Raw genomic sequence first — 23,779 nt, 5'->3', positions numbered from 1 at the left:
AGAAACTTTGGTTACATTGGTTCGTTTGCTTTTGCAAAGAAGGCCACCAAATCCACCCTTAAACACCTGCCAATCTTGCACTAAAAGAAAGGGATGCAAGGCATGACTTTCACAACCTTCAGGATGGACCATCCCTTAGGACTGTCCACGTTTGTGTGACAATGTTGTTCTTCAGACTACAGGCCATCTCTGAGTTACAAACGACTCCCAGTTAATAATGGGCATGAGACAACAGGAAAGAGAGGAATGTATCTTTCGGAAGGGAAGTTTGCTTCTGAAAGGGTTATCAAGGGGAAAGTGTCTCCACTGAAGCTGTATCTCCAATCCTTGTTTCCATTTTTTTCAAAATCCAATTCTCACAGGTATGCAAAGTGAGGTGACATCTTCTGAACAGGGGCACAGACAGCAAAACAAACAAACTAGGCAATTATGTTTCATTAGGAATTCTGATGTAAAAAGTGTATTGAAAGCTAACGCTAGTGTATAAAAACATGCTCTTTATGAATAATGTGTTTTAAAGATCTAGTAAGAAAACTTATTACTAATTGTGATGGTGCTATGATTTGGTAAAATTACATCATTATCAGCACATTTTTATTGTTAAAATTTAACTGAATTCCTGAAAATAATATACGTAGTTTCAAAGCACTGTCATCTTTATAACATTAGTCTTTCTTTTTAAAACCAACATTCCCTATCACTAACCACCTCTCTAATTTTATATTTGAACTATTGTTAAAATTACATTTAAGTAACTAGCTCAAATGCCTATAGAAATCTGAAAAATCTACTCTTTTGTCTGAAAAAGTGTGCATTTTCCATTAGAATGTAAATAAGCTGATATAGCAAAAATAGCCAAAATACTATTACTTAGTCCAAACTAAATACAGTAGAGTCTCGCTTATCCAACCCTGGTTTATCCAACATTCTGTATTATCCAACGCAGTCTGCGTCCCACCAGGATCTACAGCTGTTTCTCTAGGCAGCAATGCACAGTGGGCCAACACTACCAACAACAACAAAAGTGCAGCCACGCTCCCAAACAAGTGGTCGACTTGTTGTTAAACATGATGTTTTGGTGCTTAATTTGTAAAATCATAGCTTAATTTGTAAAATCATAATGTAATTTGATGTTTAATAAGCTTTTCCTTAATCCCTCCTTATTATCCAACATTTTCGTTTATCCAATGTTCTGTTGGCCCGTTTATGTTGGATAAGTGAGACTCTACTGTACAACTAAAAACCGCAGCTTTGCAGCTCAAAAGCTGCAACATCTTTCTAAAAAGCAATGCAGGCATTCATCCCCTAACTACATCTGTGCCAATTTTCTTTTCAAACTAAAAGCATGAGCTACTTTTTCAAAAATAAGTGTAAGAATTTGGTTCTAGAATTACTGAAAAGAAGCATGCAATCTTCATATGCAAGACATTTCGCTGATTTCCCTTTCCATACAGATTTCTTTTTACCAGTTAAACCATTAAAATATAATAATTTCACTTAGATTTAGAAAATAAAGGTTTACAGTGGAGACGCTATAGACATATACAAAATAATTCCTGGGTTTTTCTCCATCCCTTATATTTGAAGTCATCAATTGAAGTGAATGATAAGGATTCAACGCAGATAAGTAGTTGTTTGCATAGTGTATAGTTCAGTGGTTCTCAACCTGTGGGTCCCCAGGTTTTTGGCCTACAACTCCCAGAAATCCCAGCCAGTTTAGCAGCTGTTAGGATTTCTGGGAGTTGAAGGCCAAAACATCTGTGGACCCACAGATTGAGAACTACTGGTATAGTGTATGCTGAATACACTGAAAGTTATGGTTGTCTAACTGTGTAGTTCTACAGGTGCACTCTGGCCATCAACTATAATGGTGGCTGGAGTTAGGGGCAGAGTCACATTAAAATACATTGTGATAGAATTTCAACCCATTTTGAGAATAAAAAACCCAGAATTTTGATCAAGAAGCAATGAAATTCATCTTTACATCCAGCTACAAAGATCCCTTCACTCCCAATAAATATTGTCTAAGACGTTAAAAATTATGGATGACAATAACAAAATAGGGAAACAAATCTAACAATGATGCCACTAGAAAAGATCTAATTTATAAAATGCTTCAGTAATATAAAGAGGATCAAGAAGAGACTTGGGAGAAAAGTTGCCCCTAGCAATGATAAATTCTGTACCCAGTCACACAACTGGAAAACAACATAGTAGAAACAACAGACCAGATACATTCCACATGGTGAAAAAGCCAGATCATTGGAAAGCAAGATCATTCAGTTCCAAGACAGGTTGGACAAGGCCAAAAATCATAGTAGAAGGCTTAATATCTTCTCAAGTAGAATCTTTGATCATGAAAAAAAATGGTGACCTAGTTTTACACTTGGTGCCCTAGTTTATTGAAATATACCCCGATCTGAATATCCCTGTGAACAGTTCTGAAAGAATACACAGAATCACTGCAACATTTTTTTCTATGGAATTTGTGGGTTTCCCAAAATGTTATTACAGGATTGGATGATATGCTTGCAAATCCCAGGCATACCAAAGGATTGCCAGACACAAATTATGGTCTCAAGATGTTGTTTCTGCCTTAGTGCTTTAATGAAGAGAATTAAAGCAGTGTTTCACTAGGAAAGGATATGTTATAGATGCTGATTTCCTTTATTGTAAAAAAAAATGAAATGCGCTTTACTGGAGTGAATAAACAGCAAATTAAACTTTTGGAAGTTGTACATGATATTTTCCTCCAAAATCAGGAAATCAAACAAGAACCCAGAAGAAGAAAAATGTTCACAGGCTGGAAAATTGAGCTAAAATACAGAAAAGTAATAAGACATAAGAAAATCCTGCTGGGAAAAGAAAATTCAGTAAATATTCTGATTTTGTGATACAGTATGAAAACTTTCATCATATGTGTGAACACACACAGAGCTATAGTTTAACAATTTCTAAAATGCACTTCAGATGTATTGTTATTCAAAATATAATCCAGTTTGTAAAAAATTTTATGTTACAGTTTTAAAAAGGAATAACATTACTCGAGAGGTTAGCACCCATAAGGGAAGTCTATCATGTACTTATTGTTCTTTTTATGATATACTAGCTGTATCCGGCCACACATTGCTGTGGCCCTGTCTGGTTCAATGGGAAAGAAAGGATAGAGAATTGTGTTATTTTCCTGTTAGGAGAGGCCATAGGCCCTTCCCAGGGAGTGACCCCAGTGCCTCCTCCTCCTCTGTATTATTGAAAATTTGGCTACCAGTATTAAAAAAAAACTCTGAAATCAGGACAGTAAATGAAGAACACCACTCAGAAAACAGGAATTTCAGACATGGCCAGCTAACACCTCCCAACAAAGGATTCCCCCAGGCAGGAAGAAGCCAGGCTTTGAAACTGCAAGAATATTCAATACTAATCAAGCTGGCCAACTGCAACCTCCACACTTGCCTCAAGCAGAAAAAAGTTCTTTTTCCCACCCTGGACCTTCCACAGATATATTTATACAATTATTTTATTCAATTATATTATAATATAGTTATAATATGGTATTATAATATAATCTAAATCTAATCTATCTAATCTAAATCTAATCTAATCTAAATCTAAACCTAATCTAATCTAAATCTAATCTATCTAAATCTAAAGGAGAATTTTCCCTTTTGCTTGGTGCTTAAAAGGGCAGGCCACAACTCTCGTCCTCAAATGAAGTGTATAACTGAAGCAAGAAATTCCTCATATGTAGGGGTCTCATGATTAAGAGGATTTCTTCTAGAACTTTATAATGCACTACAGGTAAAGGTGGGACCTCTTGCTATTCACACTTAAAAACTTCAAGAACAATGGGTTCAAGGCTGGCTAGAAAACCATGCTAATTATAGGCCAGGACCATACAATCATCAATTATAATAATCTTATCACAAACAATGAAAAAAACCTCTCTACATCCACAGTGTTTGTTCAATCTAAAGAAAGGTTCAAAACTGCAATCCTAATAGAACATATTTGGAACACACTGAAAGGACCTTTTCCAGAACAGTGTGATACACATGTTTGGTCAGGAGAGGGTGCTAAAAAACTGAAACACACCACAAAGAATACACTAGCACTACCTGAACTATATGCACAAGCAATAAAAGTTGCAGATGGAAAACGAGTATCTCAGTTCTTCCTGTACTGCCAGAAAAACAGTTGTCTTACCAAAGAAACCCTCTTCTAACAACTAACATATCAAAACAGAGACCTGAATGGATGAATATTGATAAATGGGAACAAAGACAATATAGCAACATAATTAATGCATGCAGTAGTAGTAGTTGTTGTTAATGTGTGCGATCACATACTGAGGAACTCGTTAATCATTTTAATCTGAGGAAGTAACCTCCCTTTGTCCCAAAAACAAAAACCTTTTACTTGGCTTAAAATAGCTCAGGAAGACCTAAAACATGGGGAAAATACCTACATGACCCCTAAAGTAGAAGATTTTATTGGGGAGCAGGTGCAACCGCCTAAGTTCTAAAGGGCTGTACTTTTACTCTACCACATTTACCTACCCTTGCTCTAAGTCAAGAGGTGGCAAGGTATGATCTGTGCCATCCATATCCCTTTGTTTATCATTGTGATAACCCAGAGTATAAAATAGGAATAAATACTGTATATATTTTGCTTTGCAAACATTCTCCAGAACTGTGGGCACATTATTGCTATGTTTTAGGGCTCCTTGACCCATTTTAGGCTCAGAGTAAGCCTTTAAAAACATGAAGTGAACTTTGTTTTTTTTTTTTAAAAAAAAGACCTCCCAGGGCCCAAAACATGGTTGAAATGCCCACATGCCCCATAAACGGCCTTTTTTTGCACCCTATAGAATTGTTTGTGGGTAGTGTCACTCTCCAAGGCCTCCTGGGTGACAATGTGGCTTTCTCCCCTCAGTAATTGTCTATTCCAGTTTTGGTGTTTTGGACTATATTTCACCTAACTCCCTAGTCAGACTAAAGATTTCCCAATGAATTTAATGAGCACTTACTGAACAAAAGATGTAAATATAAATAAATACATGTACTCAACCTGCTTTACCACTGGCCTGCAAAGGCTACATTTGTAGTTCCTAAAACTAGGCTAATATGATACTAAGCCAGGAGTTAAGTGACATGTGTATAAACTTCTGAGTTATTGCTTTGCTCTATACTCCTGGTAAAGGACATTAAATAGGTTTAGCCTGCAGTACACAAAGCAAATTCTATTTTGTTAAACAAGCCAGCAAATCAAACCAGAAGTTCTTTTAAATTACTATTTGCAAATATCTACATAGACAAACCAGGGACTGAAAATGCAGACACTAAACCCAACAGGGAGAAGTATATGATACAAGTATTTCACTGAGAATGGCGAACCATACATGCTACATATTGCTCCAGCTTTGTTTGCAAACACAGCCACCATAATATACCCTTGTAACCTTTGTCACATCCTGTGGAATAGCACAGTACCCATCTTTATATCAATCACTATGGTGTTATATTGTATTTTGTGTTTTAATTTGTTTTTATATCTGAATGTTATGGTGGTACTGTTTTTAGTTATTTATATTGGTTTTAATTTGTCACATTTTGTTTCTGTTTTGGGCTTGGCGCCATGTTAGTCGCCCCAAGTCCCTTCGGGGAGATGGTGGCGGGATAGAAAAATAAATTATTATTATTATTATTATTATTATTATTATTATTATTTGTATTCAACACAATACTTCACGAGTGAGTTCATGTGTACTATATAGTACAGTACTCATTACTCACATAGAAGTATGATCAAAATGTGTTACTTTATGCTTTCTTGAACATTATATTTCTGTGGTTGGTTCAGTTAAAACCAACTGGGAAAGGTAGACCATATGGCTCAAACAGGAGTACAGAATCTAAAGCCTCTGTGATAAGTCTGCCAAGTATGAACACAAGAGCTGCATCTGAGATGTCGACTCTGCCAGGACTGAGGAGCAAGGGGCCTTCACTACTGCTGGTGTTATTAAATAGCCCCATTAAATATTGAAAAATACAGGCTACCACTGAGATAAAGATATTCTAAGCTTCATTTATTACTTCATAAGGATTGATTCTGATAAACAAGACTGTACACTGAGCAGGAAACTAACACTACTCTGCATTTAACTGATTACACTGTACAAACTAGAAACCAATTGCAATTCTGATTATATTTCAAGGAGCTTCACCCAAACAACTTTAAGACAAATCACCTTACTCACTTTTTTTAACAGAAAGCTAAAACAAATATTATTTTCTCATGTTAAAACTGAAAGAAGTCTAGAAAAATTAAATGGAAGTGGGTTCATGACACAGAAGTGACATGACAAATAAAAATCACTGCAATGCATGGTAATACCTAGCGAATTTACATACCACTCAAGTTATCATACAAATTCATAGAGTAAGGTTTCTATTGGCTATGACTTAGAGTGGCAACAATAAAAGCAATGAGAAAACTACTATTTCATGACATTAACTTTTAAGTACAAAGCCATCACAATCATGGCCTCCTCTGTGGAACCATACAGAAGCATATGGCTGACTACAGTTACATGAGGGAATGTGGCAAAGGGCTGCCACCATCATTTTTAGCCCAGGCATTTAAAAAGCCCAAATGGATAATGAAGCAGAGTAAAGTGGGTTGGTACTTTTTTTAAGGCTCTCCCCAAATGGATTAAGCTCTCAGCTTTTGGTACTCTACTCAGAAAAGGGTTGTTCATTTTTTCATGAAAATTACAGTATAATTGTCCCTTAAGATTTGCAGACTGTTTTATTTACCATCACCTCCATTACTGACTTACACACAACCTGAAATATGTGTTCTTTCTAGGCATTTGTAGGTTGTCCAGGACAATGGAGGACCTACAAAGACCTAGAAAAGTAATCTTTGAGGTAAGAAAAAATAGGGCTTGAAATATTTATTTAGAATCACAGTTTTTATATTTGTGCAAGGATGCTGCATCCCTGAGGGACTATTTTTGGGTATTTTTTGCTAACATTTCTAGATTTATACACAACTATATAGAGTACATATAGAGTATATAATTATTTGAGATAAAACTAGGAAAATTCTGACCCATTATAACTTATATTCATGTCTCTGGCCCTGTAAAGGAATTTTAGATCTGTATTCATGACTCAAAACCAAACAAAATTTCATCCAAGAAAAAAAATTATTCTATTTCTGAGCATTTTAACTAAACCTTTAGGCAGATGCTTATGCTTTTGCGCAAAGAGCTCTAAAAACCAAGTAAGAAATTGGCATTAAAAAGGTGTGACCGTATGCAGCATAAGTGGCTGCATATGCCTCCAGCTGCATAACTATCACAGGGCACATCCAACATGTAGCATCGACCTTACTCCAATTAATGTTTCTATGTTAAAACAATGTATCAAATGACTGAAGAATATAGGGAAATTGTAATTATTATCACAATATTACACTGCAAAATTTTGAGAGTTTTGAGAGCTAACAGTACTGGAAGTCCTTATATGATGCTGCCCAATAGTTCAGAGAAGATGGTAATTCTACCTGCCCCTGCTTCCCCCCTTCCTGTCTCAAAAAAAAAGTTCTCAAGAGGATTTGAAATATGTTTCAGAATTGTAGAGAGGATTATTCCATTATTTTCCATTATTCTCTACAGTTCCTTTCGCAAAAGAAATTCATGTATGGGAAAATTTGGTTCCAACCCACACTATTTGACATACAAATGAATAAAATGCATGTCCATTCAGTTATTAAAGTAGCTGAATGGATATGCATCCAATATTAAAATGGTAACTGTGCAAACTTGTTATCTTTTTAAAACCAAAATAAACCAAAACTCTGCCCATAAAACAATCAAGATCAGAAAACTTTATAAAGTCAAATCTCCATGTGCCAGAGCACACCTATAGATAAATGGGGGTGGGGGTGGGTGAGGTTACCTTGATACAGAGTTTATTCTTCTCGTCTCCTCCAGCTATTACTCTCCAATCTCCATTTTTGTCAAACAGAAATGCAGTTCTGTAAGAAAATAATAAATATAAAATTAGAGATATTCAAATGTGTATTCATCCATTTCTAAAATTATGCACCCTTTTAGGCTTTAGCTCTATTTTATATCTACTTATCTAATATCTTAAAATGCAAGATCGGTGCAGAAATTAAACTATTTTTAGCAATAACAAGCCAAATAACTGTGAGCAGCTTATAATCAAACAAAACATATTCTGTATGTCCTAGTATTTATTGCGTGTAACATTTTGACTCATGGCACAATCTAAAACTGTATCACTTTTTAAGCATCTGATTTAGTCAGAGATGGAGAAAATAGAACAGTATCAAAGAGGAAATCCTGAAAGTCTACACACATTTCCAAGCTAAATTCTTTTCCATTAAACTTCAGAAGACACAGAGGAAATGCTTGTGCTAATATGATTATTTGAAACTAAAACAGCCTAGATGGGAAATAATTTCCTGAAATAAAGGCCTCCTCTGCAATGCAATGTAGACATATAACAAGATCTTCATTTCAAGCATGAAGGATATTTCAGTCTTGCAGTTTCATTAATGTTTGGCTCATAGTTATGTTATCAGAAAAAAAAACTAACCATCACCACTTATTTGACACAACTGAGACCCAACAGCAATAAATATTATCTATGTACATATAGCATATGGCGTAGGGAAAAAATTATCCAACTTATATTGTATAATATTGTATTTTTCCATGATACCACAGAAGTAAAAACTGCAAAGGCCCATTCAAACATAAATACGGCCAGAAATTCAATTTAACACTTCCTTAACACGAGTATTGGTTTTAAAATCCCACTGAATATTGATCTCTATGCAAGCAACACCAACACAAACTGTAATTATGACAGAACTAAGCAAAATGAATTTGTGTTGAATAATAAAGGGTGCTTTGATTTGCAAAAGGTTGCACTGGATAGCGCTTGTGGTTTCTTCTATGATTGTAAGCAAAGTGAAATGAAGGAAAGTGGGGAGCTGTCGCACCTCAGAATAGTTCACCTTGCTATTGACACCAAGCCACACACAGAAGATAGTCTTTTGTAGTTTTATTGAGCAAAAGCAGTGTGTGTGTGTGTGTGTGTGTGTGTGTGTGTATATATAAATAATATCAAAGCAGGCAAAAATATAGTTCCCAAAGTAGTTGTAAAATAGAGTCAATAAATCCAATGGTCCATAAGCAAAAAGCAAGAGTCTATTCCCAAAGATACAATAGTCCCCAGGTTACTAGGATTCACGAGCAGGAGAACTTCCAAAGCATGAAGACACAGACCATCCGCTCTGATTAAGCGAGAATTTGCTTTGACAGAGATTTGTCTCTCAACATACAGTTTTAAAAGCAACCCAAAAAGGCATTTCTCTTCCCTTCAGAGGCCTCCTGTTTTCCAGCTAATCTCAGGCTACACCATTGCAAACGATCTGCCCAAGATAGCAATGGAGCTTCTTGACTGTCAAGGTCAAACAGTTTATTATCTTGCACCTGAATAGGAGTCTGAGACAAATCAAGCTCATTATTTCCCATGGGAATGTCTCCCTGGTTTTCATCTGTGACAGGCTGGTTCAGGAGTTCATCCACAGGCTGCACTTCTTGCACTTCTGAACCAGCCTGTGTAACTCCATGATTCCCCATCCCCATGACATCATCCTGGAATTCATCTTGCATCCCATCCTCTGACTCCTGCATTTGTAACCCAAAATCCCCTTCCTCAGCTTCACTCTGGCACTGCTGCCGAGTCACAACAGGAGCAACCTTGATCCCTCAGACAGGGTTAGGAGACAAGCAAGTAGTTAGAATTGGCTCTAGGTTAAGCAAACTTGATAGTAAATTATGTCAGACTCCACTAGAAATCTCACTTATATCCCTTTAAAAGAATTAAAATATACTGAAGTTCACTTTAATATTCCTTTTACTACAGAAAATAACAGCTGTGGAAACTTGTTTTAGGAAAATTAATTTGAAAAGCATAAATTAGAACTTTGGATGAAAATCAGTAGCTCTGCAAGAAATGAAACTAAGTTAATCCTATGCATAAAGAATTCTGAATTCCACATGTATACAGAAGCTGTGTTTACATTTCTAAAATATTGTCTGCCTCAAACAGTTGCTTTGTGCTTGTGGAAATCATTGTAGCTATACTTTCGGGCATTCAGGTTAATGTGAGAGAAACAAAAAACAGTACATGGCACATGCATGTATATACCGTATATACTCAAGTATAAGCTGACCTGAATATAAGCTGAGGCACCTAATTTTACTACAAAAATCTGGGAAAACCTATTTACTCAAATATAAGCCTAGGGTGGGAAATGCAGCAGCTACTGGTAACTTTCAAAATTAAAAAAAGAAACCAATAACATTACATTAACTGAGGCATCAGTAGGTAAATAGTTTTGAATATTTACCATATTTCAAAGAAAAACAATAAACTAGGTCTGTAAGGGGAAAAGGGGGGTCAATAAAAACAATATGGTATCAACAATAACTTCAGAAGTATTGAGATCCATTTATAACAGGATAAAAAAGAGACTTTGAAAAAGAATGTCTTTCAAGATGGTAGCCCGCTTCTTCTTTCCTCTCCCAATATCCAAGGCTGACCTTTCCTAATATCCAAGACAGCCTTCTTAATGTATCCCTTGCAATATCCAAGATGGCTCACTGCTACAGAATCTTCGGAGCTGTAGTTTGGCATGGTACCATCATTCTTTGGCAGAGAAAGCTACGCTGTAGGAATTCAAATCTAATAATTTATCCTCCCTATAGAATCTATTTTATATGCACTTTTAACTATGATTTGTTTGCCATTTTATTGTGTTGTGTTTTATGATTGTATATGGCATTGAATATTTGCCTTTGCATTTGGAAGCTGCCCTGAGTCCTTTCGAGAAGAGAGGACAGGTTAGAAATTAAATAATAATAATAATAATAATAATAAAACCTGGAGGGCTGAGGTTTGCCCATGCCTGTTCGATACTGCACTTTCCAGACCTTTCCCATCACAATCTGCTATTGAGCTGGCTGCATGATTAAGACATTATTTCCAGCTTACTGAATTTGGCTGTATAAGTTTTGGCTGAGGGGGCAAAAATTGCCTTGAAGCCATCTTGTGCAGCTTCCAAAACCCAATGCTTGAGAACATTTTGCACTATACCCAAATATTTCCAAGGTCGTACCCAAAGGGCTTGGCGAATATACCCTTTTTCAGATGGATCTAAATTAGGCATGGGCAAACTTTGGCTCTCCAGGTATTTTGGACTTGAGCTCCCACAATTCCTAACAGCCAGTATTTGAGAACACAGAAATGCTGGACCACTCTAACAGTCACCATGTCAGACTACACAAAGAAGCCATTAAAATCCACAAGAAGCACATGGACAATTTCAACAGAAGAGAAGAAACCACGAAAATGAGCACAACCTGTCTACCAGTATTAAAAAAAACCTCTAAAAGCAGGACAGTAAATAAAGAACAATACTCAGAAGACAGGGGATTTCCAGACATATATCAATCAGGGCCAGCTAACACACCAGAACAAAGGATTCCCCCATGCAGGAACCAGACAGGCTTTAAAGCTGCAATGCCATTCAATGCTAATTCAAGGCTAATCCAACCAGAGAAGTCAGCCATAGCAGAGCACTTGCTGAACCAATCTGGACACAGCATATTATTTGAGAACAAAGAAATGCTGGACAACTCTCACAACTATCATGTCAGGCTACACAGAGAAGCCACTGAAATCTACAAAAAACAGGTGGACAATTTCAACACAAAGAAGGAAACCATGAAAATGAACACAATCTTGTTACCAGTATTAAAAAGATTCTAAAACCGGGACACTAAATAAAGAACAACACTCAGAAGACAGGGGAATTCCAGACATGAATCAATCTGGGCCAGCTAACACCTCAGAACAAAGGCTTCCCCCCAGGCAGGAAGCAGCCAGCTTTAAAGCTGCAAGGCCTTTCAAGGCTAATCCAACCAGAGAAGTCAGCCATAGCAGAGCACTTGATTAACCAACCTGGACATAGCATATTATTTGAGAAGACAGAAATGCTGGACTACTCCCACAACCACCATGTCAGGCTGCACAGAGAAGACATTGAAATCCACAAGAAGCAGGTGGACAATCTGAACAGAAAGGAGAAAACCATGAAAATGAACACAAATCTGGCTACCAGTATTTTTTTAAAAAAACAAAACTAAAATCAGGACAGAAAATAAAGAACACCACTCAGATAATGGGAATTCTAGCAAGGAAACAGTCAGGGCTAGCTAACACCTCCCAAAAAAGGGTTCCCCAGGCAGGAAGCAGCCAGGTTTTGAAGGTGGCCAATTAATCGAGGTGGCCAATTGCAACATTCACTTTTATCTCCAACAGACAAGAGTTCTTTCTCCCACCCAGGATATTATTCCAGATATATAAACCCCACTTGCCTATTTTCCAACAGACCTCACAGCCTCTGAGGAAGCTTGCCACAGATGTGGGCGAAACGTCAAGAGAGAATGCTTCTGGAATATGGCCATACAACCTGGAAAACTCACAGCAATCCAGCCAGTAGGCTGTTAGGAATTGTGGGAGTTGCAAGTCCAAAGCACCTGGAGAGCGGAAGCTTGCCCATGACGTTATCTAAATGCAACTTTTAGTATTAAAGGAAAAAGTGCCCAGGATTTTCTCACTTAATACAAATTGTTGGCATGTCTGGAGAAGGATAGAATGCTTCTATACCAGGCATGGGCAAACCATGTCTGGTGTTAGGAATTATGGCAGCTGAAATCCAAAACAATCTGAGAAACTGAGAGTTGTAGTTTGGCATAGTAATGGCTCTCTCCTGCAGGGAAGGCTAAGGACCTTGCAAAACTACAACTCCCCTGATTACATGGCACTGAATCTGTTGCAATTGAGCTGGTATCAGAGTGCATTCCTTCTTCAGCATTGGAGATTTCCCTTAAAGGAGGCTCTCCTGGCTCTACAGATTTCATTTTAAGAAGACTCTCCTGGTACTGGTGTTGCCCCTTTAAGGCTAGCTTGCTAGTTTGGAAAGAAGCAAAACCAACCAAAGGGGTTTTTTTTCTTCCTCCTTTTGCAGAGTGGGAGATAGATCAGGAGAAAGAAGTTTCTCCAGCAGAACTTTCTCCTAGGCGCCTTTGTTTTGATTCTCAAGTAGCCTGCCTGCCTGCACTGTTGGGAGAGTGAGAGGGGAGGAGAGGGAGAAAAAGGAAGAGGTCTTGGAAGGGAGGCTGCTGCTTGGGGGAGGGCACAGCTTCTCCCTCCCTCCCCAAGAGCCCAACCTGATCCATAGGGCCACACTGCCACCCACCTTCTGACTTTTGCTGCTGTCTTCTTCCTGGCTGCTTGGCCCTTGTTTGCTTTCTTTCTTGATTGTTTGGCTGCCTCTTTGCCTTCTTCCCTCCTTGTCTGCTCTCCCCCAATTGATTCCGCTCTGGCCCTTTACTGCCTCCTTCCTCCCAGTGTTTTTACCTCCCATCCCCTTCTTCTCCCTGACTGTTGGGCCTCTCCGGCTCCTCCTTCCCGGCTTGCTCTTGGGGAGGGCGGCTGCAGATTCGCCTCCTGAGGGAAAGAGGAGGCGCTATCGCTCCTTCTCCTCCTCTGGCCCCCTGCATGGTGCAAAGCTGGCCTCGGAGCCCTTTAGCTGCCCACCCCACACCAGCTTAATAGCTTGACTCGAATATAATCCGAAGGAGACTTTTTCAGCCTAAAAAGGGGACTGAAAAACTCGGCCTATATTCGAGTATATACGGTAATCTGTTATTCACTTGCCAGATTATAATCCTTGCATTAATTCAACCACTTGGCTATGAAAAACATGATCAATTCACTCAATTAAATGTTTTATTTTTTCCCCTTGCTCCATAGTTCCAAACCATCTAATCTTGGTCATCTCACTGATGGTTAGCACTTATCACTCTTCTAACAAGCAAAAGATAATAAGCACTGGGAAAATATTACCACCCTACACATATGGCATTGCCCACAACTATAACTAATATGCTTACCAAGCTTCTGTTATCAAAAGTCAACTAACAAGCATGTTTCCAAGTTGATTCTGCCAACAGAAGACTAGTAGAAGGACCAGGGAAAGGAAACTGTATTGGTATAGGTTTAAAGACCCAAATGGTTGAAAAAGAATGGAAAAGCATTTGCTCAGGAATTGTATTTTAAACTACATCTAGCTGGCCCGTTTATGTTGGTTAAGTAAGACTCTACTGTACTATTAAACTTATGGCACAGTATGTTAAAAGCGCTGAGCTGCTGAACTTGCGGACCAAAAGGTCCCAGGTTCAAATCCCGGGAGAAGAATGAGCGGCCACTGTTAGCCCCAGCTCCTGCCAACCTAGCAGTTCGAAAACATGCAAATGTGAGTAGATCAATAGGTACCACTCTGGCGGGAAGGTAACGGTGCTCCATGCAGTCATGCCGACCACATGACCTGGAGGTGTCTACGGACAATGCCGGCTCTTCGGCTTAGAAATGGAGATGAGCACCAACCCCCAGAGTCGGTCACAACTGGATTTAACGTCAGGGGAAAACCTTTACCTTTACCTATAACAGACCTTGGACACCAAATACTTAATTACACAAGTCAAATTACTAAGCAGCAAATATATGAAAGCATACTTTTTGTTGTCAAAAGTAAAGATCGTAAACATTCAGAAGGTCATTTCTCTGTGGTTATCACTAAAAAACTATGGCAATGAAACACTGCAAGTCTGAAGAATAACACACCAGCTGATGTGATGAAAGAAAACAAGGGATTAGGCTTTGAATAAAAAGCTGACCGAAAGTAACAAGGCATTACTGAAAATGAATGCCATGAGATCTGGACCTAGATGTGTAGATCCTGGAGAGGATTAGCGTACATAGCTTCAGTTTTGAGGAAAGGGAAGCAGATACCATATTTTGAATTCTTAAGTAATGGAGAAATAGAAACAAAAATGTAACTACTACTGACAAACTAAAAATACTGATCAACATAACAAAATGTATGTATCACATTGATGTGATTTTTACTTTTGAATATCTGCACTCTTCCCCTGTTTTGCCTTCAATATCTTTTTTAGTACTGTATCTTCATTTGGAATGAGTTAAATGTTCTTCAGGAGAAAAAGCTTTATTCACTAAAAATGTGAAGTTTGATAATTTTTATGTAAAATGGTCAGAATGTAGTATCCTGTGCATACTACGTACGTATATGTACAAAATTACATCCAAGAGGGTTTTTTTCCTGAACTCTGCTGATGCTTCCTTCTATACAATAGGAACTATATAGCGTATCCATCACTAATTGTCATCCTAATATACAACTGAAGAGTTCAATATGCCAAATGCTAGTTTCATAAATTATATATAAAACATTTCATGCTGCTGAAGCAGATCAAGCATTAAATGAAGTTCTGCTTTATATTCCAGTTTTAACCAAGATGCCAGAAAAAAGGAAAATGTGCTTTCATTTTATAGCTTCAACATTTCAGAATTTCTTACATGACTGATACATGTTTTCATAATTTCAATACATCTTTTCTAATTATGACTATGGATCCAACTCAACTTCTGAGGTTACATAATATCTCACTGCCATCTTTTCTATTTCCTCTCTTATTACTTCACAGTTATGTCAATAGTTCAAACACATAAATTATGAATTATGCCTGCCTTATATGCCATATTTACCAAAATTGGAGGCCATCCAGAATACATTTCTTAAGAAACTGCTGAGACTCCCACTTGGCACTCCAGCAACCTTGGTCAGAGCAGAGGTTGGTTTACCCTCCATAAGATCCCGCATTCACTTCTCCCTATACAACTATTGGAGAATCATAAACGATTCCTCAGCTAGGGTTTTCCCAAAGCTATGCTTTGAACATCTATCTGAATGCAAAGTTTGGAGCACAAAACATCAGAAATTGCTGAAAATATACCCTACCCTGTCTCATGAGCCTTCAATCCTGAGTTCAAGAGAGAAGTTGCATGAATACATTTATAACTAAGGTATTCAAATGGACAGACAGGCTATTAACAGCTCAAAATTCTCAACATGGTACAAATTATACAAACTCAACCATGAAAGGGCTATGTATCTAACCAACCCTACATTCCCTAACCTCAGACAAGCTTTTACAGCTCTACGATTCCAAAGCATGCCCTCAGCAGTGCTGGATGGTAGATACTCGGGCATTCCTTTGACTAGCCGAATGTGTGTATGCGGGGCCTCAGAAATTGAGGACCTGCCCCACTATTTGTTTGCCTGCACTCTATACTCTGCACCAAGAAATAAATTCTTAGGGCCTATTCTATGGTACCTACAATCGAACACAGTTGCAGAAAAGATCTTCTACCTTTTATCTGATACCAACTCCACAATCATGTATAAGGTCTCTCTCTTTACCTTGGCAGCAAACAAAATCAGAGCAAGACTGATTGCGGACATTGCAGTCAACTGCGCTGGGAATGCTTTTATCTAGTTTTTAACATGACTGATATTTTATACTGGCTTTTTACCGGTTATATTTTGCAAGCTCTGTTTTATACTCCTTTTAGCTGGAATTTTACAGTGTTTCTATAGATGCGTGGTTGATATTGTTACTTATGTTTTTTTTAAATGACTGATCTTATATATTGGCATTTTATCGGTAATTGTGAAGTTCCCAGCACATGTTGCATTTGTGCTGCTGCACCTCACAATGTATCTTTTGCATGCTGTTTTATCCTGCTTGCATCCTACTTTTAACTGTTGGATTTTACAGTGTTTTGTATAGATGTTTGTTTGATGTTGTTTCTGTAAATGCATATGACCACTGGTCGGAGCATTAATAAATTGATTGATTGATTGATTGATATATGTCATATTTATAAATAAAGCTTTTATCTTGATTTTATGCAAATACACACTGTAGTTTTCTGGTTCATTTACCATGGCTAAGGAATTTTTGGCAAACCAGGAAGTCACTTATACATTGGGTAGAGTACACAAGGAAGTAGAACTCATCTACGTCAATGCCACTCATGACCTGCCATTACATGTGAACTGGTCCTATATCTTTTATCTTCTACTTCATATTTTTTGTTCACTTTAGCATTTTTAAGTCTCCCAAAGTTTCAATATACAACTGTATGCTCATAAACATTCAATTCCCTAAAAACTATAGGGAATCCTTTATCTCCTTCTCCCCACTTTCCTAAAAAAAAAAAAAGGGCAGCCAGTGTGCTTCCAACCTCTTCCCATCAAAATTCAAAATGACTTATCTTACCAACCATCTCTCACCTCTGCCTCCTTGCTCTCAGTTGTACAGGAGCACTAAGAGATCTATCTATTATTCATGAAAATTTCATTTATTTCTGGAGAAATATTTCAAATTTGAAATGCTGTAATAAATGCAATAAATATTGAGACTTGTCTACAGTTTTAAGAATTTAGAAGGCTGAGATCAAGGACCTGCCTTGCACCACCCTGGAAAAGTCACTTCTCTCAAAAATATGGAAAAGAATAGCAATGGCTGTAGTAGAATTTCTTCAAATACTACCAGGAGGAGAAAGCTCCCGCAGTAAAGACATTATTGCTAGGATCTGTAGAAACAAACTAAGTTAGGCCCACAAAGTTTCTGAATCAGAAAGGACCAATCTTAATCATATTATAAACAATGCTTCAAGGGATAGATGGAAGGAAAGATGTTCGACATGATATTTTGAAATAAAGGTAATTGTTTAGCTGCCACTATGCTGCCCATGGAGAGACCAGGCAGACACAACTTCATCATCCCAAGTGCTATTGCCCTGGTCTTGGAGGGAGAAGAGGCATTATGCATTTGGCTCAGTCCCCTCTACCACTGCTGTCCTATTCCCTTCTTTGCCTGGTTTTTAGATAGTGAGAGAACAGCAGAGGGTTTCTCTATTCTTTTTCTTGGAAAGCACTTTGAGATGGTGATATATAAACAAAAGATGATAATAAATAGTTGAAATGTTAATAAGAATTTTGGCAAAAGAGTGTTATCCAGTCAAAATATTATGCTTTTCTTATTTTTCCTTAAATAAGGATGGTCCATTTTCAGTTTCAAGCCTGATGAGCAGTAGAAACCTGAAGAAGAAATACAAACACTGCAAAGGGTACAAATAATGGCTTAGCCCAGGGGTCCCCAAACTTTTTATATAGGGAGCCAGTTCACGGCCCTGCAGGCCGTTGGAGGGCCAGACAATAGTTTTACAAAAACTGTGAACAAATTCCTATGCACATTGCACATACCTTATTTTGAAGTAAACAAACAAAATGGGAACAAATACAGCCTCAATGTTAATAATAATAATCACCATCATATCATCACCATTATCATAATAAAAATGACAAAGAAGGTTGGAAGAGACCCCTTGGGTCATTTAATCCAACCCCTTTCTGCCTTTGTGCTCCAAAAGCACAAGCAAAGCACCCCTGACAGATGGCCTCCCAGCTTCAATATTGTTAATAATAATAATAATAATAATAATAATAATAATAATAATAATAAAGAGGGTTGGAAGCAACCCCTTGGCCCATTTAGTCCAACCCCCTTCTGCCTTTGTGCACCAAAAGCACTAGCAAAGCACCCCATAATAATTCATTATTACATAAATAATAATTAAAGTGCCGTTATAAACAAGCAAAGCTTTGGAAGGTACACATGCGCCTTCCTCAACAGAAGAGGAGGGAGCCGCCACCATGGGGGGCGGATAAATGGCTTCGATGGGCCGCATGTGGCCCCCGGGCATTAGTTTGGGGACCCCTGGCTTAGCCAATCGAAACAGCACAACTGGAAGCACCATGGTGTCCAGGATATCTGGACTCCACAGAACACGTTCATTTCTGATAAGGAAGGCAAAGGCCCCTAACAAATATTGCAAAAAAATTTATAATTTCACTTGAGGTTACCACAAGTGAGGGCACAAAATAATAACAAAGTAAAATAAAACATCTGTGAACCCTATGGGGTAATGAATACTGCGATGGCCGCTATAATCATATTGTCTGAATATCCATATCATCAAGATGAATAGCAACAAAAAACATTACAGAACAGTGAACAAGTTAAAAAATCTTCTTGTTCTGTATATTTATATATTACTAAAATAATAAGAAAACAATTTGTGACCAAGAAACAATGCTGAAATCACATCATAAAGGATTTTTGTGGCCACTCTAGGTAAAGTTTCATGAAAAGGCACTGGGAAAAGTGCAGTTTGTAAGAAATTTCCTGGCATTCTTTGTCTGCAGTTTTTCAACAGCTTGTCATTTATTAAGGACCTGAAAAGTTGTTATAACATCTTTCACAATAATATAGTAGGCACTGATATTTGGCTTCTAGCACACGTTTGCATTACTTATCCTTTCAGCTTACTACCTAGCAAATTGAATACTGCTATGCATGCTTGCTCTACTGGTGATCTTGCTGTATATTTCATCATCACCTCAGTATAAGTCCTTCAGTACAATGCTTAAATGTAAAGGGATAACTGATAATCCAAAAGGTTCTTTGTTCCAGAAAGCCTAGTTGACTATTTCATTAGCAGAAGAAATGCACAAATAATTGCCTGTGGTATAATTTTGACAGCCCCATTTCTTCTCAGCTCACCTGTATTCCAACATATAGGTGGGCTTGCTGTAATTGTAGGCCTACCAAATCATTTCTGATTTCTAGTGATCCTAAGATGAATCTATTACAGGGTTTTCTTGCTAAAACTTGTTCAGAGTGGGTTTGACAGTATCCTCCTCTTGAGGCCAGGAGTGGGACTTTCTCAAGGTCACCCAGTAGGTTTCTATGGCTGAGTTAGGATTCAAACTCTGGTCTCCTTCTGTCTCAGTGCAACACTCGAGCCACTACACAATGCTGCTCTCATGCTGTGTTACAGGTCATGAAAATCCTGTGGGTGCTCTCGCCTACCTCTTCATCCTAAGACATAAAGCATACTTGGTTGCCAAGCTAGAGTGACACTTGTTTCATGAAGATTCATCAAAAGGGCAATAGTTGTAAGAGAGAAAAATGGCCATTAAACACACTGTTAATTTTGGCTCTGCATTAATACAAATAACATGTACGATGATGGGCATGAAAAGCAAAATGATACTCTGGAGGATATTTGCAAAAAAAATCAATGCATCAGTAATTATCAAGAACTCCCAAGTGACTAGCAGAGAAGCATTTCATTATTTAATCACTGCATTACTAAAATGGTTATCTGATTACATTGAAAATCAGAGTGGATGGTTTGAAGAATTTTCTAAGTCAAAGAATATTTGACCAATTTGCACAGAAATTACTGACTATACACTCAACCAGGACTACACTGTTGGCTTTTACTTCCTGACATCCAGAATTAAACTGGAAGTGTTGGCTGGAAAGGAGGCTTTCATTGTGGGATATTCCAGATTTATTCTGGGTGCCAGGGAAGTAGAAAAGTGTCAGGAGCTGCCAGAAAATACTTCCCAAAGTTACTGTCAGTGCTACACAGGCTACCAAGGTATGCTTGTTTGGTGGGTATGTGTACTCTTGTATAGAATGAGGCCAGAAATACAGAGGTATTTTAATTTTTATTACTGATAGTTTCTAAATGTCTTGGCAATGTCATGTACTAAAACACTTCAAGCATTTGACATGGCTATAAAATTGCAAAGGGAGGACTCCGGCAAGTATACATCTTGCCTGAGTGATCCAGAGTTAAATCTCCATTCAGCGATTCAGACACAATATAGTGTTGAGTCAATCTCATTCTTAACCTGATCTACCTCAGAGGACTGGCATCTATAATGGGAGATGAGCATACTTGTCCTCCCAAGCAGTTAGGAAGAAATGGAAAATAGAAAAATAACATGGAATTTCACAGATGACACTGAGGTAAATAGATCTTACTGATGTCCTGATCTTTTTGGCTCTTTTGCCACAATACAATTAATTCTCTTTCCAACAGTGGACGACGAGGTATCTTGCTTGGAAAATGAATCCCAGAAATTGACTTATAATCACAGCATACTCTTCTTGCAACTGGTGCATACATAAACCACCCTTCATCAACTTGAAACATATGCAAGGCTTTGTATTACTCTGTAAAATTACAGTCTCTTTTTTCAGGCCCTGTTAACATCCATAAATATTAGCATTCTCCAATAAACAGCATGTCTTCAAAGAGAAACAGTTGCCACAGCAGAGCTGAAGGAAAAAAATGTGCAGAAAAGAAAGTGAACATTTCCAATTATTAATCTATTAGTATTATAGCTCATGCCGGCCACATGACCTTGGAGGTGTCTACGGACAACGCCGGCTCTTCGGCTTAGAAATGGAGATGAGCACCAACCAAAAATAAAATTGTGCATGTAAGTGAGCCAAGCCTATAGGTTGATCAGTGGGGGGTGAGAGATGGAAGAAGCCTTGAAATAGAAGCAGAAACACTGAAAAGTGTTGAATAAATTAAAAACTGAGGTTAAAGCAAAAGAAAAAAAAAAGAAAGCAGGGAGCCTACAAAGGGGCCGAAGGAGAAAAATAGCTAGAGTGTGAGGCTTAATCAGTGATACAATTTGATCACTCCAGCCTATCTATATATATAAAAGAGTGATGGCATCACGGCAATTCACAAAACAACAAAAGTACAGGCCCCCCCAACCTCAAAATTTGACAACACAACCCATCATCCATGCCTCAAGGTTGATACAACAAAAAGAAAACAAAAATAAAGTCCTAATTAGAGGGAAAGCAATAATTTTTTATCCAATTGCTGCAAGTTTAGAGGGCTAATCTGGGGCCGGGCTGTGGCGCAGCTGTTGAGCAGCTGCCTTAAATCACTCTGACCATGAGGTCATGAGTTCGAGGCCAGCCCGTGGCGGGGTGAGCACCCATCAATTAAAAATAAAAAATAGCCCCTGCTCGTTGCTGACCTAGCAACCTGAAAGATAGTTGCATCTATCAAGTAGGAGTGGGGAGGCAAGATTAACTAATTTACGACCTGGAATGAGGAAGTGCCGTCAGTGTGGATGGTGAAGCAGCTGCTCCCCCCTGTGGCCAGAATCGAACATCCCCTCAGAAGAAGGTTAACTTGCCTCTGCGTGTGTCTCTCAGTCTCTGTTTGATGTGTTTATGGGCATTGAATGTTTGCCCTATGTGTGTTATAATGTGATCCGCCCTGAGTCCCCTTCGGGGTGAGAAGGGCGGAATATAAATACTGTAAATAAATAAAATAAATAATCTCTGCCCACTTGGTTGCCTAGCAACCAAGGGACAACCAGGTTTCAGTTAGGGGACAGGCAGATTTAGGCCTGACTTAGACTTCTTCCACAGATTATCTAATTTGCACTGGATTATATGGCAGTGTAGACTCAAGGCCCTTCAACACAGCTATATAACCCATTTATAATCTTATATTATCTGCTTTGCACTGGATTATCTTGACTCCACACTGCCATATAATCCACTTCAGTGTGCATTTTATACAGCTGTGAAGAAGGAGCCTCATATAATCCAGTTCTAAGAAGATAATTTAAGATTATCAATATACAGTAGAGTCTCACTTATCCAACGTAAACAGGCCGGCAGGATAAGTGAATATGTTGGATAATAAGAAGGGATTCAGGAAAAGCCAATTAAACATCAAATTAGGTAATCATTATACAAATTAAGCACCAAAACATCATATTATACAACAAATTTGACAGAAAAAGTAGTTCCATGCACAGTAATGCTATGTAGTATTTACAGTAGAGTCTCACTCATCCAACACTCGCTTATCCAACGTTCTGGATTATCCAACGCATTTTTGTAGTCAATGCTTTCAATATATCGTGCTATTTTGGTGCTAAATTCATAAATACAGTAATTACTATATAGCATTACTGTGTACTGAACTACTTTTTCTGACAAATTTGTTGTCTAACATGATGTTTTGGTGCTTAATTTGTAAAATCATAACTTAATTTGATGTTTAATAGGGTTATCCTTAATTCCTCATTATCCAACATATTCGCTTATCCAACGTTCTGCCGGCCCGTTTATGTTGGATAAGTGAGGCTCTACTGTACTGTATTTACAAATTTACCACTAAAATATCACAATGAACTTAAAACACTGACTACAAAAACATTGATTATGAAAAGGCAGACTGCGTTGGATAATCCAGAACATTGTATAAGCGAATGTTGGATAAGTGAGATTCTTCTTTAATATGAAATAATTACTGGGATAGAATAATGCAGAACAATATAATCTCTAAAACCAGGACAGTAAATAAACAGGGGAATTCCACACAGGAAACAATCGGGGCCAGCTAACACCTCCCAACAAAGTATTCCCATCATCAAAGTCTGGCAAATCCTCTGTTTTCTCAGGGCCACAGACAGTAGAAGCACATAAAATATCGCAAACAACACCACTCTGAAAACAAGGGAATTCCAGACAGGAAACAATCAGGGCCAGCTAACACCTACCAACAAAGTATTCCCATCATCAAAGTCTGGAAAATCCTCTGTTTTCTCAGGGCCACAGACAGTAGAAGCACATAAAATATCGCAAACAACACCACTCTGAAAACAAGGGAATTCCAGACAGGAAACAATCAGGGCCAGCTAACACCTCCCAACAAAAAATTCACTCAGGGAGGAAACAGCCAGGCTTTAAAGCTGCAAGGCCATTACATCCTAATCATTTTTCCTAATTGCAGCATTCATACTTGCCTCCAACAAATAAAAAAAACCAATCAGAAAT

The 23,779-nt window shown here is 38.0% G+C and overlaps 1 protein-coding gene across 5 annotated transcripts in view; it reads right to left on the bottom strand.

Moving 5' to 3' along the window:
- The window catches only part of brd4 (bromodomain containing 4), a 98,444-nt gene that overhangs the window by 58,083 nt on the left and 16,582 nt on the right, over window positions 1-23,779 (bottom strand). For all 5 annotated transcript variants that reach the window (XM_016991283.2, XM_008104246.3, XM_003217146.4 and 2 more), the window contains exon 2: window positions 7,965-8,043. The gene's annotated coding sequence lies outside the window, so the exon portion shown is untranslated. The remainder of the gene's footprint in view (window positions 1-7,964; window positions 8,044-23,779) is intronic.

Source organism: Anolis carolinensis, chromosome 2 (assembly GCF_035594765.1).
Source record: "Anolis carolinensis isolate JA03-04 chromosome 2, rAnoCar3.1.pri, whole genome shotgun sequence".
NCBI classification, from domain to species: Eukaryota; Metazoa; Chordata; class Lepidosauria; order Squamata; family Dactyloidae; genus Anolis; species Anolis carolinensis.
The sequence above is the reverse complement of the archived record's forward strand: the minus strand, read 5'-3'. Positions and strand labels throughout refer to the sequence as shown.